This window comes from Silurus aristotelis, assembly GCF_946808225.1.
Source record: "Silurus aristotelis genome assembly, chromosome: 6".
Taxonomy (NCBI): domain Eukaryota; kingdom Metazoa; phylum Chordata; class Actinopteri; order Siluriformes; family Siluridae; genus Silurus; species Silurus aristotelis.
Genome location: NC_139579.1, coordinates 4,390,837 through 4,406,459, shown reverse-complemented (window position 1 = coordinate 4,406,459; position 15,623 = coordinate 4,390,837). Strand labels below are relative to the sequence as shown.

Here is a 15,623-nt window from a genome sequence, read left to right as displayed (position 1 = left end):
GTGACGTTCGGCTCGATAGATAAATCCGTATCGGAGGGGTTTGGTCTGAATCGGTGGAATGTGAGTCACTGGAAGTGGGTTGGAAAGTTGACGAAGTTTCCAGATGGAGAACTGCTCTGCTAGAACGACCGATTTGATTATTTTAGGAGAGCATCCAGTACACACACACATACACATACACACACACACACACACACACACTAACTGCAGCAAGGGGAAAGGGACAACAATGGGATCACCACTGACTATTATTTGAGTAGTGGTCTATTTTCAGTACAGCGCTGACACTGATATATTAGTGTGTGTTTTGCTTGTATGCGTGTTGAAGTCGCTGTAGAACTGCTAGCCAGAGAAACTCAAAATATCCAAACATATGTGTTCAGAATCTGTATGTACACTATACACTATTCACTGATCCCACATTCAGTCCCTATTTACTCTTATAATAACCTCCACTCTTCTTGGAAGATGTTCCACTAGATTTTGGAGTGTGCTTGTGGAGATTTGTTCTCATTCAGCTACTCAGGTACTGTTGTAAAAGATGTGAGGAGACCTGGGGTGCAGTCAGCGTTCCAATTCATCCCCCCAAGGTGTTTAATAGGGCTTAGAGCTCTATAGCAGGAGATCTTCCACTCCAACCCATGTAAACCAAGAAGAGCTCGCATTGTGCACAGGGGCATCGTCATGGTGGAACAGGTTTGGGTCTCCTAGTTTTTTCTCCTAGAAAAACTCATGCCACAGCATCCAGTGACATGCGATACAATTGTGTGCCTCCAACTTTTGTGGGTACAGTTTAGAGAAGAGCGACATATGGCAGGAAATGTCAGGCGTCCCAATATTTTTGTCAATATAGTGTATATCGTGAGAGCATTCTTTTTATAATTGGAAATTCACACGTTGGAAATTGTACTTTGTGATTTCCATAGAATGTGACAAGCTGTATTTTAAACATTTATTTATTTATTTTTTATTTAATTTTCATTTACGGCATTTAGCAGGTGCCCTTATCCAGAGCACTGTGTACAGTTATCTCGGTCACACAGCTGAGAAATTAAGTATTAAGGGCCTTGCTCAAGGGCCCAGCAGTAGCAGTCTGGTTATTCTGGGATTTGAATCCACGACCTTCCAATCAGAAGTCCAAAATCTTATCCAATGAGCAACCACTTCTCCCACTTTCCTAAATGTTCAGCAGCATTAAATGTAACTACGAATGGATACAAAATACAAATTTGCTGTTCTCTAATTAGGAAAATTTTAAATGTTAGCAAATTGCTGGTAGTATAAAAGTGATAAAAACAATAAAACACAATGCTGTTATTAGAATATAATCAACTTTTAGTTGGAACAGTGATTCCACTTTGCTTCAGGCTCAATCACACCATCTAGGTTCAGTAACATCATGACCCATATGTTTCATTCCTTATGCACCTGTTAAGAGGCTTCGTGCTAGAAATGTGCAAGTACTACTGGGAATTTTAATCTCTATCCTATTCCATTCCCAAATCCCTCAACCATGCTTTTATCTCCAGCCAGCTAAATCACTGTAATTCTCTTCTCACTGATATCAGCTCCTGATCTCTTTCCTCAAGCTCCAGATTGTCCAAAGCTCAGCTGTCTGGAATCTTCTTTAAAGTTCAAAAAAACCTTCTTTTCACTCTATCATCTTCACCATCCTGTCTAAAAATCTCAAATCTTTTCTGTCTCGCCTTATCTTTGTGGTCCAGGCTTTTTCTGAGGTAATTCTCTGGTAAACTTGTTTCTTTTTAACAGATTAACCCACACTTTCTAGACTCGCAGATTTCCTCTGCCATGGACAAAAGGTTGTTTCACAGAAATCCAGATTTACACTGTGTATAAGCACACCTGTTTTTTTTTTTTTTTCTTTCAACCATATGTGGTTCTTATATTGTGGCGAGTTCGAGTGTGGAGTTTTTTTCCATCATTTATTTCTCTCCAAATGGTCTCGCTGTTGAACTGATGCTGAACTGTATGCCTGTGATAAGTAGATACCACCAATCGCTGATGAAAACAAGTTCAAAACAGCGCACGCTCGATCCCGATTGGTGGCTTACTGCGTGATTGACCAGTTACGTTTTAATCCTTGTAAATAAAAATAAATGAGTAAATAGTGAGAAATTTGACTTTGAAGTGTAGTGAAGTAAAAGTCTCGCCAATTGGAAATACTTCAGTAAGGTACAGATACAGGAAAAAGCTACATTTAATTACATTTAATTCCTTACTGTCCACCACTGTGTATAACAGTATAAATGTCAGGTCTGTTGCTGTTTTCCAGAACCTTTTTGTTTGTCACATTATCTGTTCTTTTTGAATAATGTATCCGTATCTGGTTACATCCCTAATGCTTTGTAAAGAGCATAATCATTAATTGTCACATCAAACCAGGTCCAAATGATCTTTCAATCCAGCTTCCCTTTGGTGTGGAAAATGAATGTTCGGGTGAAAGATCACCATAATGCCATATTATGAAGGTCTTGATCGTAGCTCTGACAGTGACCCAGTGACAGGGTTGGGATTTTATTATTTCCAGGAAGTAGCACTATGCTGTTACTATCCCCATGTTCCCTTGGCAAACAGCTGGCTTTGTGAGTTGTGTGATTGGCTTTTTGAGCACCCTGTTAAAAAGGTAACTGCCGAACTGAAGTTTATGTCATGTTTTGATGGCGAAAAGCAACTTTTATTTCTTTTTCCCGTTTTATACTGAGAGCACCGTTTTGCCTAAAGACACCGTTGGATGTTTGAAAGCGTGACTAACATGCCATAGCTCGTTTATGACCTAAATCAAATATCGTATGAATATCCAGTTGCTAGCAAATATCCATTAGCTACAGGAATCAGTGCTTGTCTGATCTGGTAGTAGATTTCACACTAAAACACGATTTATACTGCACATGTCTGCAAATGCATCTACTTCCCGTCTGAAGTATGTTGAAACAATATATGGCGGTTTCCAGAGATGGGAAGTTCAAATACTTACTTCATTACTGTACTCAAGTAGAATATTCTGGTATCAGTACTTTATTTCACTATTAAATCTTTGGACAACATTTTACTTTCACTTATTAAATTCTTTACACAAATATCTGTACTTTCTTCTTCTTTTCAAACCAGACTCGTTTAATCTATTTGGTGACATGATCAATGTTTTCTTTTAATTGAGCACCATTTTCAGCCCATTAACATATTTCTTGTATTTGCGCTGCTTTTTCAGTCTACCACTGGTGTATCATTGCGTTCCACATTTAGACCCAATTTGCTCTTATAATTCACTCCACTCTTCTGGGAGGATGTTCAACTACATTTTGGAGTGTGCTTGTGGACATTTTGTATTGGTACTGATGTAGGTGAGGTGAGGAGGCCTGGGGTGCAGTCAGTATTCCAATTCATCCCAAAGGTATTTAGTAGGGCAAAGATCAGAGCTCTATAGCAGGCCACTCATGCTCGTTCTCTGCAAACCAGGTAAATCATATCTTCATGGAGCTGGCTTTGTGCACCAGGGCATTGCCATGCTGAAACGGCTTCGGGCTGCCAAGTTCAAGTGAACGCAAAATTTTATTAAAACACATCCAAAGACGTCCTCTATAATTGTGTACCTCCAGCTTTGTGGTAACATTTTGGAGAAAAAACACATACGCCAGGAAAGGTCAGGTGTTCCAATACTTTTGTCCATATCGTGAAGCATGAGAGGGTCACCGTAGATGACAAACTGGCACAATTATTGTTAGTGTTTTTATACATTATTGAAATTGATTGGATTGTAAACTCAATCGAACCCCATTTGATTCTGGATGAGAGAAGATTTTTATAGCAAGTACTTTGTTGGTTGAATTGAAAAACAAATGTGAGGACTTTCTCTTTTTGGAATGGTAAATAAGGAAGAATGGATGTTTTCTTTTTCTATAATACTCAAGCCGTGTATAAATATGCTGAAGTAGTAGGAGTAGTATTGGGTCCCCTGGTGGTCTAGTGGTTAAGATGCAGCGCTCCCACCGCTGCGACCCGGGTTCGATTCCCGGTCAGGGAACCATCCCCAGCCACTCTTAGTGCCAGTCCCAAGCCCGGATAAATTGGGGAGGGTTGCGTTAGGAAGGGCATCCAGCGTAAAACATGTGCCAAATCAAACGTGCGGAGGATCCGCTGTGGCGACCCCTAACGGGAGAAGCCGAAAAGAAACTAGTAGGAGTAGTATTGTGGCAAATTCGAGTTACTCAAATATATTGCGCTTCTGTGCCCTGCTGATAAGAGAGAAGAGAGAAGCCTTGCTATGAAAGCAGGTCCAGTTATGCTCTTTCAAATCCCAGAATTATGCTCTTGATTATTTCAGGGTCAACAAGCGCCAATCCTAGCGGTCTTTGATGTCAGAAGCTGGACACAGAATTGCACTTAAGTGGCTCGTCTGAAATCAGGCAGAGGTGAGACTATTTGACATTCCTTCTCTCATTATATAATTGAAGTGCTGCCTTAAATCTTAGCACTGCTAACCAAGAAAAGATCAAAATGTTAGAACTAGCAACCTCGGTTTGACCTTCTTGCACAGCGCTCTGTCTAATTTGTGGACCTTTTTCTTTTTCTTTTTTTCTTTTCGCAAGACTATTCAAGGCACGAGAGATGTAACTTGTTCTTATCACAATCAGGAAATTGTGTTAGACAGCAGTGATGAAAAGCTGCCGCGGATCTTTAGCACACATGACTGCCTGAGACGGTGCGGACGTGCGCGTCACTCGTGTTCGCAGCTCCAAATATGGAAGCGAGACAGCTTTATTTGGTTAGCTTACTCGCCCTGTAGGGAGGATGTGCAAACGTCTGCGATGCTGGAGATCCAGCAATTAATTATCCACACCTGTCACGTGCCTGCTTCCACATAGGATTCATGGCCGCGAGCTACGACGGGACCGTGATGTTTGTGGCAATCGCGTGGGGGAATAAGTGGAAAGCCATAAGGATGTCACTATAATATTGATGAAGCTGTTAAAAATGTCTTTCATAACCAGAAGCAAGGCACGTGGCTTGTCTGTGCAAAAGGGCGTCATTATAGAAAGCATGCATTCGCACTGATTGGTCTGGGCTCGAAAAACAGAGCTGAGACCGAATCGGTTTATTGTGTAGGTAATTGTTGTGTAGAAGTCAAACATTCCGAGTAGTCATTTTATCCTCCCTTGGGCCAAATGTACTAGTGAAAGTATAACAGTAAATGCCACCGTAACATTTAGGAAATGAATAGCGTCTTGACAAACATCACATTTGCTCGATTTGTGGCCTGGTAGTGCAAAGGATTTATTTGATAAATGCCTCAGGATCAAATCGGAACACTTGAATGCAGTAAAATGTGTCATCTCTTTAACACATGAATCAAATGGGATTATCGTTCAGCTCGAATGATGCGTATGCCGACGAACTTCCGAGCTTTTGGAGGGGTTGTATATGTGTGTGTTTTAGCCATTTTTATTGAGGTGTGTACGCGTACATCTTAATATACTGTCAAGTAGGAAATGAGACCATGACGAAACATGCTGTTTACAAAAATATTCAATAACAGAGGGATGCCATGCAGAACAAGTTACTATGCGGATACTGAAGTAGATTATTTTCCCATAACAACACATTTTGGTGTCTTACAGAAATCCTAATGTAGATCGAGACTCCTAGAAACTCGAATCTGAGCTCTGTCCAGAATTTTATCATTATTTAAAAAAATGATTTGATGTATTAACTATAATAAAAGAGTGTAAATGATGATATGAGTTTGTCTTAGTGTGTGCATGTACATGGTGCCCTGGTGTCCTATCCAGAGTTTTGTCTTTTTGTCTGACTATTTGCACGTCTAGCAGTTGCATTATATATTGTATTGTATTTTATTGTATTGTAACATATTGTAGTGCATCGTATCCTGTAGTATTTCATTGTTATACCACAGTCGGTTTAAGTACACCATTTTAAATATCTTACAAACAATTGGATTCATAGGAACATTCAATCCCAGTTGTAAACAATCTGTGACTACTTTCTTGCTTGCTTTCTCTCTCAAACACACACAGTGACCACAATAACTATGAATAACTAATATCTTTTCATCGGGGTGGTTATTCCGCCTTCTGCGTCGAGAATTCTATAGATAATCCTTTACTTATATGTTAATGCATTGTATCCGTATTAAAATCTATTGTATTGTACTTTACTTGTCTATTTTTTTTTTATTTTGCATTCAACATATCAGAATCATCTTTATCGCAAAGTATCATGGGTTGCATGTACAAGGGATTTCTCATGGTGTGCTGGTGTAAAATAATAAATAAAGACATTAATTATACAGTTTGTGCAGAGTATGTAACGAGAGACTAGATTTTTCCCCCTAAATAAGTCTAAGGTGCTTTGGTTGCAAAATAGGGTTGATTATTAATGTAACACATATGAAATGAACAGTGATGGAGTTTATATTACTGTAATATTAGTGTTAACGGAAGCAGGACAGAGATGATGGTGGGTCCTTGATATTATTGTTGAGATCCATTTTGGAGCATATTATATCTTTCCATCGCAATCTAGAGTATTGTGTGAGAATTTTGTATCATATTGTATTTCATTGTAATTTTGTACCACATTCTGTATCTTTGCATTAAATTCTTTGTTTTTTATCGTATTTTATTGTGTTGTGTTGTATCTTCACGCTGTATTGCAATCTATTAAACTGCATTGTAACTTAAATGTTGTACGTTATCATTTTGTATTATAGTGTATAGTATATGTGTTGTAATATATTATATGTATAGTACTGTAATGTTGTGTATTGCATTGCTTTGCATTGCATTATATTATTATACTGTGATATTAGATTGCATTATATTTATCCCACACATAATTGTATGCAAAAATGTATATCATTGGGTATTTAAATAAAATTGATGCAACTATACTTTATATTATATTGTTGTCTGTCTGAGTGTAGTCTGGGGTGTGAAATTGTTTAGTGTTACATGTGCAAATAAATACATAACCTAGTCTGTGATGTTTGTGTGTGTGTGTATTTCATTATACATCACCAGCTGTGAAGTGGATACGGGATGCAAGCAAGCCGTAAACATGCACAGCGTGATGACAGAAAGCTACAGACTGTTGACCATTAAAAGCTGCCTGCTGTAATGAAGAGTTATAGAATAGACGTGCTGTAGGGACACACGGTATTGTGTATCGTGGCGTATTGTGAATGCATGCTAAGCGGCGTATTTTAAACGCATGCTAAGCGAAGTGAAATAACAGAACAGAACGTTTTTATGCCACACTGTGCCTTTGTATAAGAATATAAAAAATAAACAATTATTTGGGATCAGTTCACGGTCATGACTATTCAGTGTGTATGAACTAGGAATTTAACAACAATCTTCCAGCTCCAGCAGTTCCAGTCAGTATGCAGTTCCAGCATACTGACAATAATACAGCTTTTTTTTTTTTTTTGCTTATTATTAAGCCTTTCCGTTATGTATGTCACGATTGTGTTGCAAGAGACACACAGCTCAGAGTTGAAGTATAAAATATATACACCGTATGCATAGTAGAGACCTAGATATGTGACAGGATGCACTGCTGAAGCCCTCATATTGATGGTGCTGAGATTATCTTCAATTCATAACCCCTTTAAACCTACACACTCCATCAGTCAGTCCTGGTTTACATGCCTTTGCCTCTAACGAAAGGGTTAAAGAAATCGAATGCATTTTTTTTATATAATATGAGTCTATAAGGTAGTGTCCTGTTATTTTGGGTTTGTAGACTTGTAAATTCGAAACAGAAAATCATTAAAATATAGATTGCAAGTAAAATTGTCTGGCTAACGAAACTTATTTGTTAATTAGTTAATAACAGTACAAACAACTAAATTGAGATTTAACCAATTTAACACATTTTTTGGCCCCTAATTATATTAATAATATACTAATTTCTTTGGGCAATTTATACCATCTGGATCACTGATTTAAATCTATATATTTATTTATTTAACTGAATTTTTAAGAATACATTTTTATCAGTAAATAATCGTTCCTGTCAAAGAAGAAGGATCAGTGAAGTGACTTTATATAATTCTATCTCAAAAACTCCAGAACCATAAGTGTTATTGGGTTATTATTGAAGGGAGCAATGAGGATGTCCAAGGAGTATACAGTACTTTATAAAAGACACATCCAGCATTCAGAACATGCACACACAGTAATAAGACATAATGAGACTAATCACTGTTTCTTGTGGTGGCTCAGTAGTTGCAAGATGCCAATGCTCTCAGAGCAAAGACGATCCTCAGGGATACAAGAACTGGACCAGATCCAATGGTTCATACAATCTAACCTATGAGACTACATTATGTTACAACACACTGTATTATTTCAACCACATGACTTTTTGTTGGGCTCAGGGAGGAGAAGCTAGATTTAATCTGACTCCCCCCTCCGGAGATTTTTGTTAGGCTACGCCCAGGCAGGAGGGTCTAAATCTTATCTGACTCCACCCCCTGGACTTTTTATTAGACTATGCCCAGCAGGAGGGTCTAGGTCTGATCTGACTTCCCTCCTTGGAAATTTTGTTAGACTATGCCCAAGCAGGACGAGCGCTAGGTCTGATCTGACTTCACCCCCCTGGACTTTTTGTTAGATTCTGCACAGGAAAGAGGTGCTAGGTCCAGTCTGACTCCACTGCCTGCAGTTTATGTTATACTCCACCCATTCAGAAGGAGGAGTTATATCCAATCTAACTCCATCCCCTGGAGTTTTTGTTAGACTCTATTCAGGCAAAAGGAACAGCTTGATCTAATCTAACTACTTTTGTTAGACTACGCCCTGGCAGGAGAAGCTAGGTCTGATCATACTTGTTTCTACACCTGAGAAAGGCCTTTAATTATCATTTGTCAGATGAATAAATGTGAGCATGTGAGAACAGTGCAGTAATAAATGGACATGGTCAGAGCTGGAGAAAGAATCAGATAAGCAGTTAGCGTTCAGTAAGCGTGCATCGTGTCTGTTTTCTAACCTTTATACAAAAGTTTCCTCAGCCGGTCTGATTGATCAGTTTGTTGCACAGGTTGATTGACCAAGTCAATACTAGAACATTTTCATGCAGCCTCAGCATCACTTGATGAATGTTCGCCTCCCAGAAAACTCAAATATCCTTTTTAGCTTTCATGACTCATCTTCCGTTTCGCTGCCAAGCACCGAGCCGCAGGATTTCGAGCCGAGCTCTTACTGTGCGTGGCTTTAAACCAAACGAGAAACATAACGAATCATAAAACTGCTTAATCCCAGCAGTAACAAAAGGGCTCTAGTACTGCGCTTCCTTGGAATCAAATCACACAGAGAAGCTTCAGTAGCACCATGTTGATGCCGGATAAGTTTATTATACTCCTAAATGACTTCATACATCAAGTGAAGAGAAGTGGAGCAGGAGAACATCCATGGGCTTGCTTCTGTAAACCAGAAGACTTAAGCAGTGGAGGTGGCAGGGGGACAGGGTGATCTATTTATCTTAGAAATGTGAACATCAGCCAATCAGAGCTCTAATATTTACCACTATCCAACAAGTGTATTGTCATCATGTAGTATGTGTCATATGGGCTTCGAAGTGCACACTGCAAATGGATGAAAGAGGATAAGTTTGGAATGCGTCATGTCAGGGATGGGCAGATTGATGTTTCTGATTTTGGCGTTTTTTTTTTTTTTTTGTAAAATCTATACTGTGTGCTTAAATATTTTATCAAACAGAATGTAAAAAAAAGTGAATATTATATTAAGTACCATCATATATATGTATTAATGTCCACGATGGAAGAATTGGCATGGTCTTGCATAGCCATTGCCCTGAAATGTGTTTGGCTGCTCCAGTGGTTATGCCATAACCTCAATATTAAAATCAGGATGTACAGCTTTCATCAAACTGCACAACATCAGAATCTCATCCTTCACCTCTTTCTCATCATGCAGTTCTTCGGAAATGAATAGAAGACATACACAAGAGTGACAATGAAAAAAATTAAAGTATGTCAGTAAGATGTTGGTTCACTACAAGCCAATTATTGATTCTACAAGTCTCCGGAACTGCCAAGATTTCTCCGAGGCCACGATCTATTTAAACTCTGTAAATTATTTTAGCCTAGTGTCTAGGGTTCTAGGGCTGTGATAGCTCAGTGGTAAGAGATCAATACCCACAGCTCGAAGATTGTGTGATTCAAGCTGCTTAGCTGGCAGGCTTTAGCGTGTTTTTTTTTTTTTTTTTACTAAAATATTGGAGAACCCACACCAACCAACTGGTGGTTTACCTTTGAATTGCAACCAAACACAAAAAATTCACTTTTTCATTGCTAGGAAACAGACCCAACAATGCTTCAACCATTTCAGCATAGCTTTTTTACTTAGTCATTTAGTTGGTGTGTATGTATGTGTGTGTGTGTGTGTGTGTGTGTGTGTGTGTGTGTGTGTGTGTGTGTGTGTGTGTGTGTGCTTATGTGTGTAAGTGTAAGTGCTCCTTGTTGTACAGGCACTCATGGTGCTGGCATTGCAAAACAAGTTTTTCTTCACTTTTTGCCCCAAACACCAGGTGCAATCTTTTTCATTTCCTTCCTGTATTTCCTGCTTTTGCAAACCCTTGATGAATTCCATTCACATTTAGGTGATAGATCTCAGGATTTACGCCAACTTGCTTCAACTGAAGTGATATTCAATCACGGGGAGGAAAACTGCCCCTTTTACGTCGCAGATCTGCAGATTACAACAGCATCGTACAGGCCGAGCAAAATCGTGAATCAAAACTTAACATTGTGCTGTCTAGCCCTAACATAACCCTAGCGTTGGGATTATTACACCTCAGTATTATTAATGAAATGTCAGTCGTAGCTTAACCGAGAAAATACTTCATGCTTATGCAAAATTCTGTACACTGAATGAAAAATCCACCCTGAATAACTCAAATATTAATCTTAAGAATTCAGTGTCATGAGTCCAAGCTTCATTAAAATTTTTTTTTTTTTTTTTTTTTTTACAATTTTACTTTTTCCAGCCACAAGGGTGTTAGTAAAGTCAGGTAGTGATGAAGGTGAGCTTTATAGCAGGAGATCTTCCACGCCAATCCAAGTAAAGCATATCTTCATGATCTGGCTTTGTGCACTTTGTGTGCATGGTGGAACAGGTTGGAGGCTTCTAGTTCAAGTGAATGGAAAATCGTATTCTACTTGATCCAAAAACCTCCAATACAATTGCATGCCTCCACCTTTATTTTCGTTCTCTCCAAGCCAGGTGCTAAACGATGTTGAAACAGGTGCGCAGGAAGATATTTTAAGTATGGTGACTGCCAAACGAATGCAAAATGACTAATTTCACAACAGCTGACAACAACATGAACATCCATCGCAACTAAACGTGCGTGCAACAAAGTTACGCAAATATGGAAGTAAAATGTGCAGCAACCACCAACCGGAGTGAAGATGGTAGCTCGTGTTATACATCTCCTGATTTGCGCCACCCACAGATAAAAGTTACTATGACAACTACTCTTAGGAATGCCTTCTGGTGAACCCCTAATACAAGCAATAGCAATAAAACCATGACTGCAAGTGTGAACATACAGTAGCATCAGACTCAAACCCCACCAGGGGGTCCACTGTTCCTGCACATTTGCGCTGGAAAACAGTGACTTAGTGACGTTCTTTTGTGTTTTAGGAGATAATAGTGTAACAGTTACCACCTCCAGTGGTTGGACACCTCCATCTTTTCAAATAGCAAATAGCTTAACTAAGATGTACTTAACACTTAGTACTATGGACACAGTCCCGAGCAATAACGATGTCTCAGATATACTTGTGGTAGCTTCTTCACCAGTTCCTGCACCCATTCCAGTGGACCTCTAATAGTGGACCAATAGTGGACCTATTGCAAAGGATACTGCAGGTTCCTCAAAGAATTTGACTGGATAGAAAATTTTATCTGAAGCTGAAGTGCAGTATTCTGTCATCCAAATGCTGCAGAAGAGAGAATGATAGCAGCGTTACAGAGATTAAGAGGATATAGAATTTTCATTTTCGGTACAAGTTTAGTGCTTATAAATTTATCCCTAATGATTGAGCCGGTAGTAACAGTAGTGGGGAAAAACTCCATGAGATGGTATAAGGAAGAAACTTTGAGAGGAACCAGACTCAAAAGGGAACACATCCTCATCTGGGTGGCACCAAATATCTATTCATTACAATTCCATGATGGTTCCATTACAATTCCATGATGGGTGCTTAGATACGGAAATGTTCACGGAAATTGCATTCCAAACCCATCGTACAGTAAAGACTACAGTCCAAATCCATCCTCAATAGTTCTTGAGTTGCTTAGTAACTTCATGGATCTTTATTCATGGGAAGCTACACAGAGTGATCTCCAGATCCAGAAGTAGGGCATTGGGATGGATCAGGCAGATCTGGGAAGAAGAAAGGGATGAATCGGTGGTCACTGCTACCTCGGGAGCATGTCCAAGAAAGGAAGAAAATGAAAGATAAAATGAGAGAAAAGGACATTCCATAAAAAAGTTTAAGGCACTGTGCAGGGTGATCAGGGAGCAAGTAGGCACTTGGGCAAGACTAATTATGCCAGCATAAGTGTAAGGTAGATCCAGAAGGTAACCCATATATATTTTTTTTTTTTACATGCATGTATCTTTAGTTGCGAATCGTGTGATTGTGTGGGCATGCACTAGATTAACCTCACGACTAATGCATTCATAGTGAAAGGATCCATATGGATTTCTTGCATGGAGTGTAGGTGTGTGTAGAGGAACGTGTGCGAGTTTGGACCCTTTTGGCGTTTCATAGCATATAGAAAGAACCACGTTACGTCTTTCTCACGGTGACGTCGAGAGAGAGAGAGAGAGAGAGAGAGAGAGAGAGAGAGAGATTGAAGCAGGTACCGTGGTGTGATCGGTCGGTCGTCGTCCGTGTGTGCAGTTCTTTCCGTTTTCCGCCAGATCGACACGTTGTTATAATAATATAATTTTTTTCAGTATTTACATGCGCGCTCCCGCGCGTCTCCTTGAGCAGGCTGCACCGCGAGCGCGCGCATCCTGCATACATGATCTTACTTTTATTTTTGGCAACATTATAAAAATTTGCTCGACATTTGGTGGGTCATTTTTTTTTCTTTGGCACGGAAACATGGCAATATAAGCACAGGCGTATGGTATTTGTGAGTATTTCCTTGCTTCTGGATGCATCTAATTCTAATAATAATAGAAATAATTCTAATAATGATCTGATCTAAGTCAGGTATTTATATAATATAATATAATATAATATAATATAATATAATAATATATAAATATATGTTTTTCTTTTACATAAAAGCAATACATTGAATGGGAAACACTGTTCTTTTTATTCCTATCATCTAAAATGTTAAATTTTTAATCCCACCAAATAATTTGACTGTTAATAGTCCAAATATCTATATATGTAGATAGATATATATTTATGAATCGTAAACATTATGTGCACATGATCTTGCAATATTATTAATATTCATCGTATAGAAAGCAATTTTTACAAATAAAATTTTTGAGCAAATCGGTGAAGCTAAGAAGTTTTTTCCAGTCATTAAAAATTATTTTATTTTTAATGCAAGAAGAATCTTTTCAGCTCAACATTAAAACACCGTGTATATATATATATATATGTATATGTGTATATTTGTGTTTTTATATATATATATATAAACACACACATATATAACTACACAAAGCCTACACCAAGCTCTTCTCTGGGATCATCTCAATACACATCACATTCAAGGCAAGTAAATATTTTTGTCTTTCTGGTTTCTGTAGATTTGAGATTTTCTGACATGTTTTTTTAATAGTTAATATCAGTACACTTGCTTTGGTGAGATTTTACATATATATGTTTTAAAGGTGTGGTGTGATTGCTGGAACTGTCTTTTTTTTTTTTTTGGGCCGGACTGCAGTGTCTCCACTGTAAATGTGCCTCTGGGGGTGTCTTTTATATTTCAGTTTTTTTTTTTTTGTTCCTGTGGTCTTACAGTGATACACTCCTAGATGTACTGAACACCATCGAGCATCTCCAGGCACAGCAGAATCCACATCCCACTCTAACATTACTTTTGATCTCCACTGCAGGGCGACTCTGTTATAGAGATTGATCATGGCCGGAGAGACATGTCGACCTGAAGCGAGAAATTATTATTATTTTTTTTATGATTTTCTGTGAAGTGCCCCCCCCCACCCCCCGCTTTGCTGACTGAAATGAAATTGCGTTTAATATATTATTAGTATTTTGCACATTCGCATTTGGCTGGGAGTGATGTCGGATTCTCAGGCGGACGCTGTTGGAATACATTTGCCCATATATGTTCTCCTTTCCATCATTGATTCATTTGCAGTTCTCCACACCAGTGTTTGCATGACAGATAGGAACGTGTGTAAAATATCACAGTTATTCTGTCCCTGGTTAACGCTCCAGTGAGCACCTGTGGCATCCAGCCGTGTCCCTGTCCGTGGTTCTGAAATGAACAATATAGGTGTTTGAAGTAGGAGAAAATGCAGTGATAAAGTAGCAGACCAGGGCTGTGAAACACTTGAAAAGTGGCACATCATGCGTGCCAGCTGCCGATGGCACATTCCCATAAAACTGTGGCTGTGTGTGTGAATGTCCTCGAGGCAGCAAATGCAAATCTGCCTTTTTTTTCCCTTTTCACTTTGAAAACGAAGAATTGTTTATGTTTGCTTTTAAGTATTCATCATTTATCTACCTCAAATTGAAAGGTAACCATTAAGGGTGTATAATGTATTCATTTCAATCACTGCACCTGTTTCAGTATTTACAGTCCACCTGCACTGTTTTGAGACAGCAGGAAATGTATTATTATATAAAGATTTTATGAGGATGTATTTTTATTTTTTTTTGCATTTAGCATTTGGCTCTCTTCTATACTTCTCCATGCATCAGTTCTAATTGTGGGGCCTGGTTCCTGTGTCTGTCAGTAAGGTTTAAGTAGTATCTGTGCTTCAGTCTCAGTTAAGGAGTGGCGTTCTTTGGGTCTTCGTTTCCAATAACTGAGGCAAGGCCTTTAACTCAGTCCTAATGGAGGAAGCATGATCTCTGGACATCATAGCCTCTGTACCTCAGTCACAGTGAAGGAGGCGTAGCCTTTGCATGGCATTTGTGCCTCAGTTCCAGTGAAAAAGGCATGACATTTGTCCCTTAGTCCCAGTAAAGGAGGAGTGGCCTTTGTCCAATTAGTCCTAGTAAAGGAGGTGTGGCCTTTGTGCTTCATTCCCAGTAAAGTAAATGTGACCTTGGTTCATTAGTCCCAATGAAGGAGGATTGCCCTTTTTTTTTAATTTTTGTATCTAAGTTTTAGTAAAAACACAATTTCTGTGTCTTAGTCCTAAAGAAGAACCAGGGGTCTCAGTGCCTCAGAATGTGTTGGCATATCCACTGTGCCTCAATCACAATGAAAAAGTAGAGGTCTCAGCACTTCGATCCCAGTGAAGGAGTTGTAGGCACTGTGTTACAGGTCCAGTTATTTTTATGCCTCAGTCTTGATAGTAAAGGCTTGACCTGGGTCTGTCAGTCCCAA

The 15,623-nt window shown here is 38.9% G+C and overlaps 1 protein-coding gene across 2 annotated transcripts in view; it reads left to right on the top strand.

The window, feature by feature from the left end:
• The first annotated feature begins 12,886 nt into the window (after positions 1-12,886).
• Positions 12,887-15,623, top strand: part of gabbr1b (gamma-aminobutyric acid (GABA) B receptor, 1b) — a 127,267-nt gene continuing 124,530 nt past the window's right edge. Inside the window, exon 1 of one of the 2 annotated variants that reach the window (XM_083544271.1) lies at positions 12,887-12,935. The gene's annotated coding sequence lies outside the window, so the exon portion shown is untranslated. Of the gene's footprint in view, positions 12,936-13,683; positions 13,817-15,623 lie in introns of those variants that run through there. The other variant, XM_083544270.1, reaches the window with a different exon arrangement.